Source organism: Suncus etruscus, chromosome 13 (assembly GCF_024139225.1).
Source record: "Suncus etruscus isolate mSunEtr1 chromosome 13, mSunEtr1.pri.cur, whole genome shotgun sequence".
Lineage (NCBI taxonomy): Eukaryota > Metazoa > Chordata > Mammalia > Eulipotyphla > Soricidae > Suncus > Suncus etruscus.
The window spans coordinates 1,582,553-1,595,930 of record NC_064860.1 but is presented as its reverse complement, the minus strand read 5'-3'; the positions used below and the strand labels follow the sequence as shown (position 1 = coordinate 1,595,930).

At 53.8% G+C, this 13,378-nt stretch overlaps 1 protein-coding gene across 4 annotated transcripts in view; it reads left to right on the top strand.

Moving 5' to 3' along the window:
• Positions 1 to 7,812: 7,812 nt before the first annotated feature.
• Positions 7,813 to 13,378, top strand: part of DNAJB6 (DnaJ heat shock protein family (Hsp40) member B6) — a 46,177-nt gene continuing 40,611 nt past the window's right edge. For 2 of the 4 annotated variants that reach the window (XM_049785281.1, XM_049785280.1), the window contains exon 1: positions 7,814 to 7,896. The gene's annotated coding sequence lies outside the window, so the exon portion shown is untranslated. Of the gene's footprint in view, positions 7,897 to 13,378 lie in introns of all 4 variants that reach the window. The other 2 variants (XM_049785279.1, XM_049785282.1) reach the window with 2 other exon arrangements.

Genomic DNA, 13,378 nt, shown 5'->3' with positions numbered 1-13,378 from the left:
GAGCCCTCCAGAGTGATTTCTGAGCACAGAGGCAGGGGTCAAGTCCTGAGTATTGCTGGGTCTGGCCCCAAACCAAAAAACATGAAAACCTTGAAGCTTTCTCATCAGCTTCCTGGCCAGTGAGTCTCAGGATTCCCACATAACTGATGAGCACAATGGGGTCAGAACTGCCACAGGGGGCACAGAGAGATAGCACAGCGGTAGGGCATTTGCCTTGCATGCTTCCAACCCAGGACAGATGGTGGTTCGAATCCCGGCATCCCATATGGTTCCCCCCAAACCAGCCTGGAGCGATTTCTGAGCACAGCCAGGAGTAACCCCTGAGTACTGCTGGGTGTGACCAAAAAAAAAAACAAAAAAGAACTACCGTGGGATCCATCATGGGCCTGTAAGGCCAGGGTGTGGCCACTCATTGCAGTGCATGACAGTGCCAGACATTTCTGCCCCCCAAAAGTCATCTGACCCGAAGCCGGAGAGGTGGCGCTAGAGGTAAGGTGTCTGCCTTGCAAGCGTTAGCCAAGGAAGGACCACAGTTCGATCCCCCGGCGTCCCAATGGTCCCCCCAAGCCAGGGGCAATTTCTGAGTGCTTAGCCAGGAGTAACCCCTGAGCATCAAATGGGTGTGGCCAAAAAAACCAAAACAAAAAGATTTAGAACATTATTATGGGGGCCGGGTGGTGGCGCTGGAGGTAAGGTGCCTGCCTTGCCTGCGCTAGTCTAGGACGGACCGCGGTTCGATCCCCCGGCGTCCCATATGGTCCCCCAAGAAGCCAGGAGCAACTTCTGAGCGCATAGCCAGGAGTAACCCCTGAGCGTCACAGGGTGTGGCCCAAAAACCAAAAAAAAAAAAAAAAGTCATCTGACCCCCCCCACAGGGAGCCGCAGAGCCAGCCCAAGATCCCTACAGTCCCAACATTGGAGACAGGCCTGAGGCTTTCCCGCTGGGCATTGGTGCCACGGAGCTCTGCCAGCTGCTGTGCTGAGCCCTGCCAGGTTTTAGGAGTCCAGAGCACCTATGTGTATGTGAGGGGCTGCATGTGTGTCTACATGAGTGTGTGCCCTTGTGTGCAATGAGTGCACTGGTATGAGCCATACCCGTGTTTGTACATGAGTACCTGTGTGTATGTATGTACATGATTATAGTGTGAGTACCTGGTTGTATACATGTGTATGGGAGTCCCCGTGTGCGTACATGTACCTGAGTATAGCTGCGGCCCACCCAGAGGAGAGAGAAACAGAGTATGTGTTTTATTCCTCCTAGTGTCTGAGACCCAGGTTCAAAGAAGATAGAAGAGTGAACAGATGCAAAGCAAACAGCATTTCTCTGCTGCTTTATAGCTGCCTCCGCCAACCCGAGAGCCAGCAGGCACCGCTTGCTTGGTCACTATTCTGGGCCCTCCTACAACAGTTCAAGTTTTTCATATTGTACCCAGCATGACAAGGGGACGTTCCGGGGGCATGTCCAGGTTAAACAGTCATTACAGGGGGCCAGAGAGAGAGAGCATGGAGGTAAGGCGTTTGCCTTTCATGCAGAAGGACGGTTGTTCGAGTCCCGGCATCCCCGATGGTCCCCTGTGCCTGCCAGGGCCGGTTTCTGAGCATAGAGCCAGGAGTAACCCCTGAGCGTTGCTGGGTGTGACCCAAAAGCCAAAAGCCAAAAGCCAAAAGCCAAAAAAAAAAAAAAAAGACCAAAACCCAAAAACCATCATTACAGTGGAGTTATCCAAGGGACATGTCCAAGTCCAACTGCTATACCCGAGTACTCTATTTATGGGCATGTGCATGAGCATATGTATGAGTGTAGATATAGGGATCAGAGGGCAGAGAAAAGTTACCCTGTTTGCAGCACCTTGAATAGCAGGAGGCCCAGAGATTGCCATTTTGGGGGACTATGCCCGTCCCTCCTGATGCAAATGTCCCTGACCATTGCATACAGTGCTGCAAAGGTGAGTCAGCAGAGCTGCTGACTGCACCATCCTGAGCTACCAAGCTGAGAGAGGCCCAGTTAGCAGTGCCTGAGAGGGCCCTGCCTGCGCCATCATCCAGGCATGCTGGTCTGAGCCTTTGGAGGGCTGCTGATCCCCTCACTTCTGAAGCCCAGAGTCACGTCAGCACTGGAAAGACAGCACAGAGGGCAGGGCACTTGCCTAGAACTGGGTGACTAGGTTTGATCCTGGTGCCCCCCCAGATGGCCCCCCAAGGCCACCAGAAGCCCTGAGAACCCTGTGTATGGACCCCCAAACCAAAGCACCGCTTCAGAGCAAGTGCTGGGGCTGAAGATATAGCTCGGTAGGTAAAGCACTTGGTGGTGAACCCGGGTTTGATATCTGGTACCCTATGTGGTTATCAAGAGTGATAGTACTGAGTGCAGATCTAGGAGTAACCCCTGAGTGTTGCTGGGTGAAGTGCCCCACAAAAACAAAACAATTAGGAGCCAGAGTTCTCACAGTGAGTCGCTTTGCACATGTCCTACCCAGGTTTGGTCTCTGGCATCTCATATGGTACCCTGAACAAAGAGCCAGGAATAACCCCTGCATACTGAGGGGTGTGGCCCAGAAAACAGCAGCAACAACGGAAAACACACACACAATTTAGAGCAAGGCCGGGTCCCAACTCCAGTCAGCGCCACTGAGTCCTGGTTACCCCACGAGGAGCCTGCGCTGACCTGTCCCTTGAGCAACCCAGAAAGCCCTTGGGAAACTCCCCGTGAGGCTTTTCCCCTTGAAGTATCCTGGGAAGGCCAACACCCCATTAGCTAAACAACAGGGCGTGGCGATGAGAAGTCCCAGCTGCATAGGCATTTGCCTTGCAATAGGCCAGCCTGGGTTTGAATTCCTGCATTCCATATGGTCCCCAGGAGTGATTTCTGAGCACAGAGCCAGGAGTAACCCTTGAACGCCTCTGGATGTGGTCCATAAACAAACAGAAAATAAACAAAGTTGGCCCTGATTGAGTTTCTGGCATACAAAGTCCAACACCCTTTACCAGGGCACATTTGCGGCAACCTGTCTCTGGGACATTATTCTCCTCCTCCTCCTCTTTCTTCTCCACCCCCACCTCCCCCTCCCCTCCTGCTCCTCCTCCCTCCCCCCCAGTTCTTGTCCAGAGGGGTCATTGCCAACAGTCACTGTCATAGTCTCGTGGACCCTTCTCTGCCCTAACTGCACTCCCCTGCTCTTTGTAACAAGCTCCCAACCATGGACTGGTCTTCCTGGACCTTGTCTCCATTATCTCTGGATATTACCTTACTAGCTTGTTTTTTAATATCCCACAAATGAGTAATACCATTCTGTGTCTACCCCTCTCCCTCTGACTCATTTCACTCCGAATAATACTCTCCAGAGCCATCACATATAAGCAAATTTCATGACTTCATTTACCTCAGCACTCACCCCTGGCTTCTGCTCCTGAAGTCACCCCACCCGAATGCAAATGAAGGCTTTGGCCAGCTAGGCTGTTGGGAATTTCCTGGTGCCCAGGAAAGAAAGAAAGACTTTGTTTCTTCCTCCTCACTGTCCCCTGAACCTGAGCTCAGTGGAACCTGGCTGGGGAGCAGCAGGGAGAAGGGGCCGACTTAACCTCTGGGCAGAGGGGACCCTTAACTAGTGGAAATTCTTCCTCTGGTCTTTCAGCCACACCCAACTCAGGGCTGCTCCTGGCTCTGTGCTCAGGGATCGCTCCAAGCAGGGCTCAGGTGACCAGATGGGGTTTCTGGGATTGCAGAAAGGTCTGACTGAGAGCTGGTGTTCAGTAGGAAACAGGCCACTTGTGGGGCTGGGGAAGAGGGCGGGGGTGGGTTGGGCAGGAGGAGGAGGTGCCGAAAGGTGGGGAAATGAGTACCTGTGCATACACATACGTGTGTGTGTGTGTGTGTGTGTGTGTGTTTCACGTTGGTGGAGGGGAGTGAACCCTGGTGAAGGATGGGTGTTGAAATGTATGCCTTGAGGCTCAATGATTAATTTTGTCAGTTCAAAGTAGCCACATTAAAAACCAAACAATTCGGGCTGAGAGACAGCACAGTGGTAAAGCATTTGCCTTGCATGCAGAAGGTCAGTGGTTGAATCCCGACATCCCATATGGTCCCCTGTGCCTACCGGGGGCGATTTTTGAGCATAGAGCCAGGAGGAACCCCTGAGCGCTGCTGGGTGTGACCCAAAAACAAACAACCCCCCCCCAAAAAAAAACCCACAAACCAACAATTCTTGTCTTCGAGGCGAGCGTGCTACCTGCTGTCCCACCTCTATGGCTTTATCCCTAGAAACTGCAATCCACGGGGCCAGTGATCCACAAGACTTGTGATCCATGGGGTTTGTTCCTTTCCCTAATGGCAGAGCCAGGAGTAAGCCATATACCCAGGTACGGCCCCCAAACCAAAACAAACCTAAATCAAATAAGGCCTTCTGATGGACTATTTGGGTCTCAGACACCTGATGTGTTTCTGGACATGCTGGGCCAGCGTGTGTGTGTGCTCACATGTGTACATGCATGTATATATGTGTGTGTGTGTGTGCGCTTACATTCCTGGCATTTGGTATTTGCACACTTTACTGCTGAGAAGCCTGTGGCTTGTGTTTGTATATAGTTTCTGAGTCAGTCTTGGAGGTGCCGAGGATGGCATGTGGATCAGACCTGGGACTTGTGGAGGCAAAGCCTAGATTCGGTTCAAACTGGCCTTTTATCAGCTTCTCAAGGCAGCTTTGCCACAAAAGAGCTACTTCCGGCATGTAGCATGTGCCCAGCACAGTGAAGCCACACAGCACTCCAAGCCTGACTCTACAGACCAGGATGCTGAGTCAGTCTCCTGCGCTTTGCTCGCTGCCCAACCACAGAGGCATCATTGTTTGGCTTCCTGGTTACCAGGTCACGGCTCCCCCTGCCTATAGGCTGTGTCTGCCTGAATCCCGCCAGCTCTGCCCACAGACCTTCCCTTAGGCTTGTTGCGTCCTGGTTGGCAGCAAACCTGGGCTGCAGTCAGCGACCTGCCCTTCCCCATTCCACCTCCAGCTGCGTCCTCCCCAAGCACTGGCCACCCCAATGTCCTGTGGGCCAAACATTTTAGGCAAAACTCTTTTCTGTTTGCTTGCTTTGTTTTGGTGTTATACCCAGTGATCATAGTCCCTGCTCTGGGAATCCCTTCTGGCAAGGCTGGGTGAATGGATCCCTACCTGGTTCTGGGCACTGAACTCTGGTTGTCCTTGTGCAAAGCAAGTGCCCTCCCTGCTCGTATCTACTGCTCCAGACCAGCCCTTTTTTTTCCCCCTTCTTTTCTTTTGGCTTTGGGGCCACACCTGGCTGTACTTGGTGCTCTGATCTCAGGACTGCCCCCTGGGGCTACCCCAGGGCTGATGTGGTGGAGGGTTCAGTTGTGTACAAAGCAAACCTCTGACCTTTGGCCTAGAACTTAGACTCAAAGGCCTTGTCTGCTGTTCCCAGATGAGTGACTTGTACAGTTCCAAGTGACCTAATGTTCAAGGCACTGTGCTCAGGCCCCCCCAAATTCCCAGTGCTAGGGAACAAACTGGGATCAGCCATATGCAAACCACCCCCATCCCCACTGGACTCTTCAGTGCGGAAAGAGTGATCTGTGATCAGTTCAACATTTATTATTTGCAGGAAATCAAATTGACTTTCCACATCACAGCCTGTGCTCCCTCATGTCCCCCTCTTGTGCTCCTCCCACACTGTGTCCCCCTGCCCCTTGTGTGCTGGCCTGAGGCAAATCCAGTCTGTTCTGCAGTTGGGGATCAGCCTCCTTCGTGTGGTGAAATGTGTGTGAAATGTAATGGGGAAGGACAACTGACTGTGAGGACAACAGACCCCAACCTGCTGGCAGCTGTGTCCTCCACAAACTGGCAGAGGTACTCAAACCCGGTGACTGAGTGGAATCCCAGTCTCCGTGGAGACCTCAGGTCTGTGGGGAGATCTCTGTTCCCAGGGGAGAAGGCACCCGGGGAGTGTCTGGCCAGCAGAGAGCCGCCACTATGTGTCTCCCCATCCAGTTCAATTCTTCCTAGCATGGAAGGTCTAGGGGGGCCTAGCACCATTGGGAATTTCTCACAAACTGGAAAAACAGAAATAAATGTTAAGTGTGTTGTGGCTTCCTTATTATCTAACATTTAAAATAGTTTGCCTCAAATAACCAGCCCAGGGGCCAGAAAGCAGCTATAAGGCATTTGCTTTGCATGCAGCTGATTTGAACAGAAGGTGGTTCGAATCCCAGCATCCCATATGGTCCCCCAAGCCTGCCAGGAGCGACTTCTGATCGCAGAGCCAGGTGTGGCCCTTGAGCGCTGCGGGGTGTGACCCAAAACCAAAACCAAAACCAAAAAAAAAAAACAAAGCAAAACAAAGAAAAATCCCGAGATAACCAGCCCAGGAGCTGGAGCAATAGCACAGTGGGAGGGTGTTTGCCTTGCATGTAGCCAACCCAGGATCGACCTGGGTTTTATCCCCCAGCATCCCTGCCAGGAGCTATTCCAGAGCACATAGCTGGGAGTAACCCCTGAGCGCTGCCAGGTGTGCCCAACCCCCAAATAAAATAAGATAACCAGCCTTGGGGCTGGAGAGATAATATGGAGACAGGGCATTTGCCTTGCATGCAGAAGGATAGTGGTTCGAATCCCGGCGTCCCATATGGTCCCCCGAGCCTGCCAGGAGCGATTTCTGAGCATGGAGCCAGGAGTAACCCCTGAGTGCTGCCAGTGTGACCCAAAGAAACGAAGACAAACAAACAAAAATAACCAGCCTTGGGCCAGAGAAACACACACATTTGCACACAGCTGACCTGAGTTCGATCTCTGGCCATCCTATGTGGTTCCTGAGAGTCTGCTAGGATTGATTTCTGGGCGCAGAGTGCTGCCAGGTATATCCCACCCACCAAATTAAGAAAAACAACCAGGGGCCAGTGACACCTCAGTTGGATCCTCTGCCATGTCATAGGATTCCCAAGTCAGGAGCGATTTCTGAGCCCAAAGAGTAAGCCCTGAGCGTCACCGGGTGTGGCCCCAAAACCAACAAAACAAAAGAAAGCCTTGAAATGGTTTTAGGGCGGCCGGTTGGGCCTCAGCCAGAGGGGCCCCAGGGCTCACTGGTGGCTCAAGATCATCCCTAATAGCGCTTGGGGTCCCCTAGTGCGGTGCAGGGCCTGAGCCTGGGTCGGGGTGTGTGTGTGTGTGTGTGTGTGTGTGTGTGTGTGTGTGTGTGGGTGTGTGTGTGTGTGTGTGTGTGTGTGTGTGTGTGTGTGTGTGTGTGTGTGTGTGTGTGTGTGTGTGTGTGTGTGGTGTGTGTGTGTGTGTGGGTGTGTGTGTGTGTGTGTGTGTGTGTGTGTGTGTGTGCTGGGTGTCCTGGCTGCCACCTGCTGCCCAGATGAGGTTGTGGCTTTCCCCCTGGCCTGCACTGTCTTGGGGGGGCTCTGCCAGGTCCTGCCTCCTTGAGGGGTCTCAGTTGTTGGATTCCTAGGTGAGCAAAGGCTTGAGGGAGGCCAGCGTGTCCAGGAGGCACCGAAGTATTGGACAGAAAGATTCCTTTGAGGAGCCTGAAGGGCGGCTGAGGTGCAGCAGCTCCCAGGCCCAGTGAGTGTGAGGCTGAGCCACCTGCCTCAGCCTGGGAGGGAGGGAGAGAGAGAGAGAGAGCGCGCGAGAGCGAGAGCGAGCCCCGCCCACCGCCGGCGCCGCCGCGACTTCCGGGGCGGGGCCTGCGCCGGAAGCTGCGTCGCGCGCGCGGTGACGCACTTCCTGTTTGTTGTGTCCGGAGCGAGCGAGCGACGCGACGCGAGCCGCCGCCGCCGCCGCCGCCGCCGAGAACCCGCTCGTCCCCGACCCCGACCCCGACCCCGACCCCGACCCGCCGCCCGCCCGCCCGCGCGCTCGTCCGTCCGTCCGTCCGACTCGGTCCTCGGTGAGCGGAGTCGGTCGGGGTCGGGGTCGCGGTCGCGGTCGCAGTCGCAGCCTGCCCTCCCCTGGCCGCCCTCCCGCCCGCCCTCCCCGCCCGGCCGTTGCGGGTCGCGCGGGCGCCACCGCGTCGCCCCGGCTGGACGCGGCCCGGCTCGGCCCGGCCCGGCCCCAGGAGCCGCGGAAGCCGCGGGCAGGCCGCGCCTCAGCTGCCCTCGCGCCCGGGGCCTCCGGGGAACCGGCGGCGTCCGAGCCCAGCAGGCCCTGGAGCCCCCGGGCAGCGCCCCCTTTCCCCCCGGAGTCCCCACGCCCGCCGGAGGAGCGGCCAGGCGCGCGGGCGCGAGCCCAGCTGCAAGCCCAGGCCCGGGCGGAGCCTCCGCTCGGCCTGCTCGGGACCCCGGCCCCCCGACGGCTCCCGGGACGCACAACAGCGCCCTGCGAGCCCTGGGCCAGGCAGGCAGGCAGGCCGGGTGACAGATCGCACTCGGCCCCTGCCCTCTTTCAGTGTTGGGCTTCTTCCCCACCGTGCCGGGGTGTGTGTCTCCCTGGCCAGGTACCACACCACGCCTGGCCGTGCTCAGGGCCATGGGCACTGCTGGGTGTGGCGCCTAGGGGAGCCCTTTCAGCCCTGCGTTGTGTGTGTGTCTTCAGCGCTGACTTTCTTCCTAAGACGACACGACACCCGGTGATGCTCACGGCTTGTTATTCCTGGTTCTGCACTGGGTATAGGGGACCCCACGGGGATCCGGATTGAACCTCAGGTCCGCTGCATGCAAAGCTTTAAAGCAAGTGCCTCTTACCTCTGCCCCTCGCTCCTCTTTAGCTTATGAAAAAGGTTTTTCTTTTATTTTATTTTAGAAAAATGGGAGGGGGAATAGCGAGAAGTACACACATTCCAGAGAGAACTCAGGCTTCTCCGGGGTGGAGACAGGCAAAGACACAAGTAACTGAGCGTTGGGCTTGAAGAGTGAGTCAGTAAGACAAAACTAAGCACGAAATTCCACCTGGGGCAGGAGAGATAGCACAGCAGGTAAGTCTTTTGGCCTTGCATACAACTGACCTGAATTTGAGCCCCATCACCCCAGTGAGGACTCTATAGAGCCAGGTGTAAGTCCTGAGCGTTGTGGGGCTTGGCTCTAGCATCTCCTTGCCCTCCAAAAGACAATTTACATTTGCAGGCTGCAGAGATGGGACAGCTAAGAAGGCATTTGCCTTGTACGCAGCAGCTCATCCAGTTTAGTCCCTAGCAACCCATAAGCTGTCTCCCTGTCCCCTGGAACCACCAGCAGTGAGCCCCAGCACACAGAGCCAGGAGTGATCCCTGAGCATCACTTGGTGTGGCTCAAAAACCACAAAATAAAACAATTTTTTTTTTCCTATTGGCTGGAGAGAGATAGTACAGGGTTAACTTACCTGCTATTTGGTTCGTCTCCAGCCAGCTTGGAGTTACCCTTGAGTACAGCCCCATCTAATCCAAAAAAGGAAAAACTTTTGTACCTTGAAGGCATGGGTAGCAGTTTGAGCCCTGCTTCTTTACGGTTCTGTCTAATCCAAAGGGAAAAAAAAAGAAAACAAGAAAACTTTTGTACCTAGAAGGCAGTGGGTTGCAGTTTGAGTCCTGCTTCTTCTTTTTTTTTTTTTTTTTTTTTTGGGTTTTTGGGTTTTTGGGCCACACCCGGCGTTGCTCAGGGTTCCTCCTGGCTGTCTGCTCAGAAATAGCTCCTGGCAGGCACGGGGGACCCTATGGAACACCGGGATTCGAACCAACCACCTTTAGTCCTGGATCGGCTGCTTGCAAGGCAAACGCCGCTCTGCTATCTCTCCGGGCCCGAGTCCTGCTTCTTTACGGTCCCTCAGCCCCCTCATGATTGACGAGCCCCTCGGTGTGGGTGTGGGGCGTTGCAGCCTGAATCTTTTTTTTTTTTTTGGATCACACCCGTTTAATGCTCAGGGATTACTCCCGGCTATGCGCTCAGAAATCGCTCCTGGCTTGGGGGAACCATATGGGATGCCTGGGGATCGAACCGCAGTCCAGTCCGTCCTACGCTAGTGATTGCAAGGCAGACACCTTCCCGGCCCCGCAGCCTGAATCTTTGCAGTTGAGTTAGCTGAGTCTTCCTGGTTAATGTGTGCCCTGATCAACTCTTCCACAAGGAAAGGAATCCAGAGTTGAGGAAGTTACAGAAGGAACTGAGCTGGCCAAGCTGGAGGGAGACTGCACAGAGGATATATTTTTAGGAAGGGAAGTCAGGCCCTACTGGGAGTGTTTTAGTGATTGTTGCTTCTGGGAAGCTTGTCTCAGGGGCCCGGTGTCACACATGGCCAGGTGGCACACATGGCCCAGCCGATGGGAACTTGAACTCAGTATCCAGCACCACCTGTGTTGGGAACTGGGGAAGGGCTCCAGGTGAGGTATTGGGACCATGTTTCACAGGCTCAGGTTTTCTGGGAGAAAAGATAAACTCCTTTTGTTTCTTTGTTTGTTTTCTGGGTCACACCCAGCGGTGCTCAGGGACTCAGAAATTGCTCCTGGTAGGGATGAAGGACCATATGGAATGCCGGGATTCGAACCACGGCCATCCTGGATCAGTTGTGTGCAAGGCAAATGCCCTACCTCTGTGCTATCTTTCTGCCCTATCAGTTCCCTTTTCTATTTGTTTTGGAACACCCTTGACTACTCAGGGTTGGCTGTTGGCCTTGCGCTCAGGGAATCACTTCTTTTTATTTTTTTATTATGTTTTTTATTTATTATTTTGGTTTTTGGGCCTCACCCGGCGTTGCTCAGGGGTTACTCCTGGCTGTCTGCTCAGAAATAGCTCCTGGCAGGCTCGGGGGACCCTATGGGACACTGGGATTCGAACCAACCACCTTTGGTCCTGGATCAGCTGCTTGCAAGGCAAACGCCACTGTGCTATCTCTCTGGGCCCTTCTTTTTATTTTTTAAGGGATCACTTTTGGTAGTGCTTCAGGGGACCATATTGGGTGCTGGAGATTGACCAGGGTCAGTTGTGTGCAAGGCCAGTGACCTCCCTGCTGCCTAGTTCTTGTCAGCTTTGAGTTTCTCAGGGGACAGCAAGGAACTTGTTTCCCACAAGCAGAGCACAGGGGTCTGGGAGACCCTTTCGGTTGGCACCTTACTCCATGTGGTACCAGGTTCAAATGCCTGCGTGTGAGGTGTCCACATCAGACTTAGGGGACTTGGTGGGCATCACGTGTAGCATGTAAGTGGTCTTTTTATTAGTAATGGGGTACTTAATATGATTTAGGATTTTTGGGGGGGGTTTGGATCATATCCGGCTGCGCTCAGGGAGTTACTCTTGGCTCTATGCTCAGAAATCACTCCTGGCAGGCTCGGGGGACCATAGGGGACGCCGGGATTTGAACCACCGTCCTTCTACATGCAAGGCAAATGCCCTACCTCCATGCTATCTCTCCAGCCCTGACTTAGGACATTTTTATTTGTTTTAGGGGCACATAGGGGCCAGCTCCTGGCTCTGCACTCAGGAATATCTTCTAGTAGGCTCAGAGGGACCATCTGGGATGCTGGGGATTGAACCTGAGTTAACTGCTTTACAAGGCAAGCACCCTCCGTGCTGTGCAGTTGCTCAGGTTTTCCAGGAAATTTGTTGAATCATCCTTAGAGTCAGGATGTGGGGGTGTAGCCCAGAAGATCCCATTCTTGCAGGAGGAGCTGGTTCTGAAGAACAGTAATAGTCCAAAGCATGTGACAGTCCCTGAAATCCTGCTTTCTCATGCTCAGGGACCCTCCAACACAGAGAACCTCAGATGGCTGAACTTGGATGTTTTATTTATAGTTCATGCTGACAGTATATCACGTTTCAGGGACACACGTGGCCCTGGGAGAGAGATGCTGCCTCTCGGGTCAGCCCTGCTCTGGAGAGGCGAGGGCTGGAGGGCTGGGTAATCCTGGTCCACCCTGGGGCAGCTCACAGCCTGGGCCATTTTCTGCTTATTCTGTGTCCTCAGAGGAGCTGTCACTCTATGACTCTTGCCTTTTTTTTTTTTTGGTTACTCCTGGCTCTATGCTCAGAAATCGCTCCTGGTAGGCTCTGGGGACCATATGGGATGCCGGGATTCGAACCGCTGTCCTGCATGCAAGGCAGACCCTTTCGGTTGGCACCTTACTCCATGTGGTACCAGGTTCAAATGCCTGCGTGTGAGGTGTCCACATCAGACTTAGGGGACTTGGTGGGCATCATGTGTAGCATGTAAGTGGTCTTTTTATTTTATTAATAATGGGATACTTAATATGACTTAGGACTTTTTTTGGGGAGGGGGTTTGGATCATATCCGGCTGCGCTCAGGAGTTACTCCTGGCTCTATGCTCAGAAATCACTCCTGGCAGGCTCCATGCTATCTCTCCGGCCCCGACTTGCTTTTTTTGATTGGGGTAAATACTGCCTCATACCTGGATGTTTGCTCAGGGCTCCTTAGGGGATTCCAGGGATGGAACCTGGGTAGGTTGTGTGTGTGAGATCTTCCCTTCCCTGCTTGACCATTATTCCCGCCCCTGTTTGTTGACGGGCTTTACATCTTTGGTGCTTGGGATGCGTCTGCAGTGTATTCTTGGTGATGGATCCACAACTCAAGGGGCTATCTTCTGCTTTGGGGTGAGCTCACACCTGGCAGGTCTTGGGGGCTCTCTCGGGGAGGCTGGTTCCACTGTAGTGCTAGGCTTGAACCCCGGACTGTTCTGACCTTGATGCAGGTGACCAAGGGCCACAGCCAGCCTGTCAGGAAGCTTGCACTTTTTATTTTTTGGTTTTTGAGTCTCACATGGCAGTGCTCAGGAGTTACTCCTGGCTCTGTACTCAGAAATCGCTCCTGGCAGGCCTGGGGGACCCTATGGGATGCCAAGATTCAAACCACTGTCTGTCCTGGATTGGTTGCTTGCAAGGCAAATGCTGGAGCTGCACTTTTAGCAGTTGAATTTCTCTGTCTTTCTTACCTTCAACTTTGTAGTGGAAGCCGATTGGGGAAAGCAGGTCTGGAAGTGACGCTGACGCAGTAGTTATCCACATGAGGGTAGGGAGATAAAACAGGTTCAGGAACTTCTACCAAAGCGTCCGGTAGGCAGCCAGCCAGCTGTGGGGCCAAAACTGGAAGAAGTCACTGACGAGGTGTTTATGGGGAAGAGTGAGACCACCCCTGTTGGTGGAGAACAGATTGGGGTCGGGAGCCAAACCAGTGATACTTCCCACCCAAGTAGGACAAGCAAAGAATTATCCTGAATAAGGTGAAAACTGGTTACTCCAACAAACACAACTTTATTATGGCTGATTAAGATGGTGTTTGCAGTGGTGTTGACATTTGTGGTTTCTGTACATTGTCACTACCTTACCACTCAGAAGTGTGAAAACCTGGAAAAGATCTCTTACCCACATCTTCCTTCAAAGAGGCATGAGGAGGTTAAATGGGTTAGAGAATCTCTCCCCCCCCTCTCCCTCTCCCTTCCCCTCCCTCCCTCC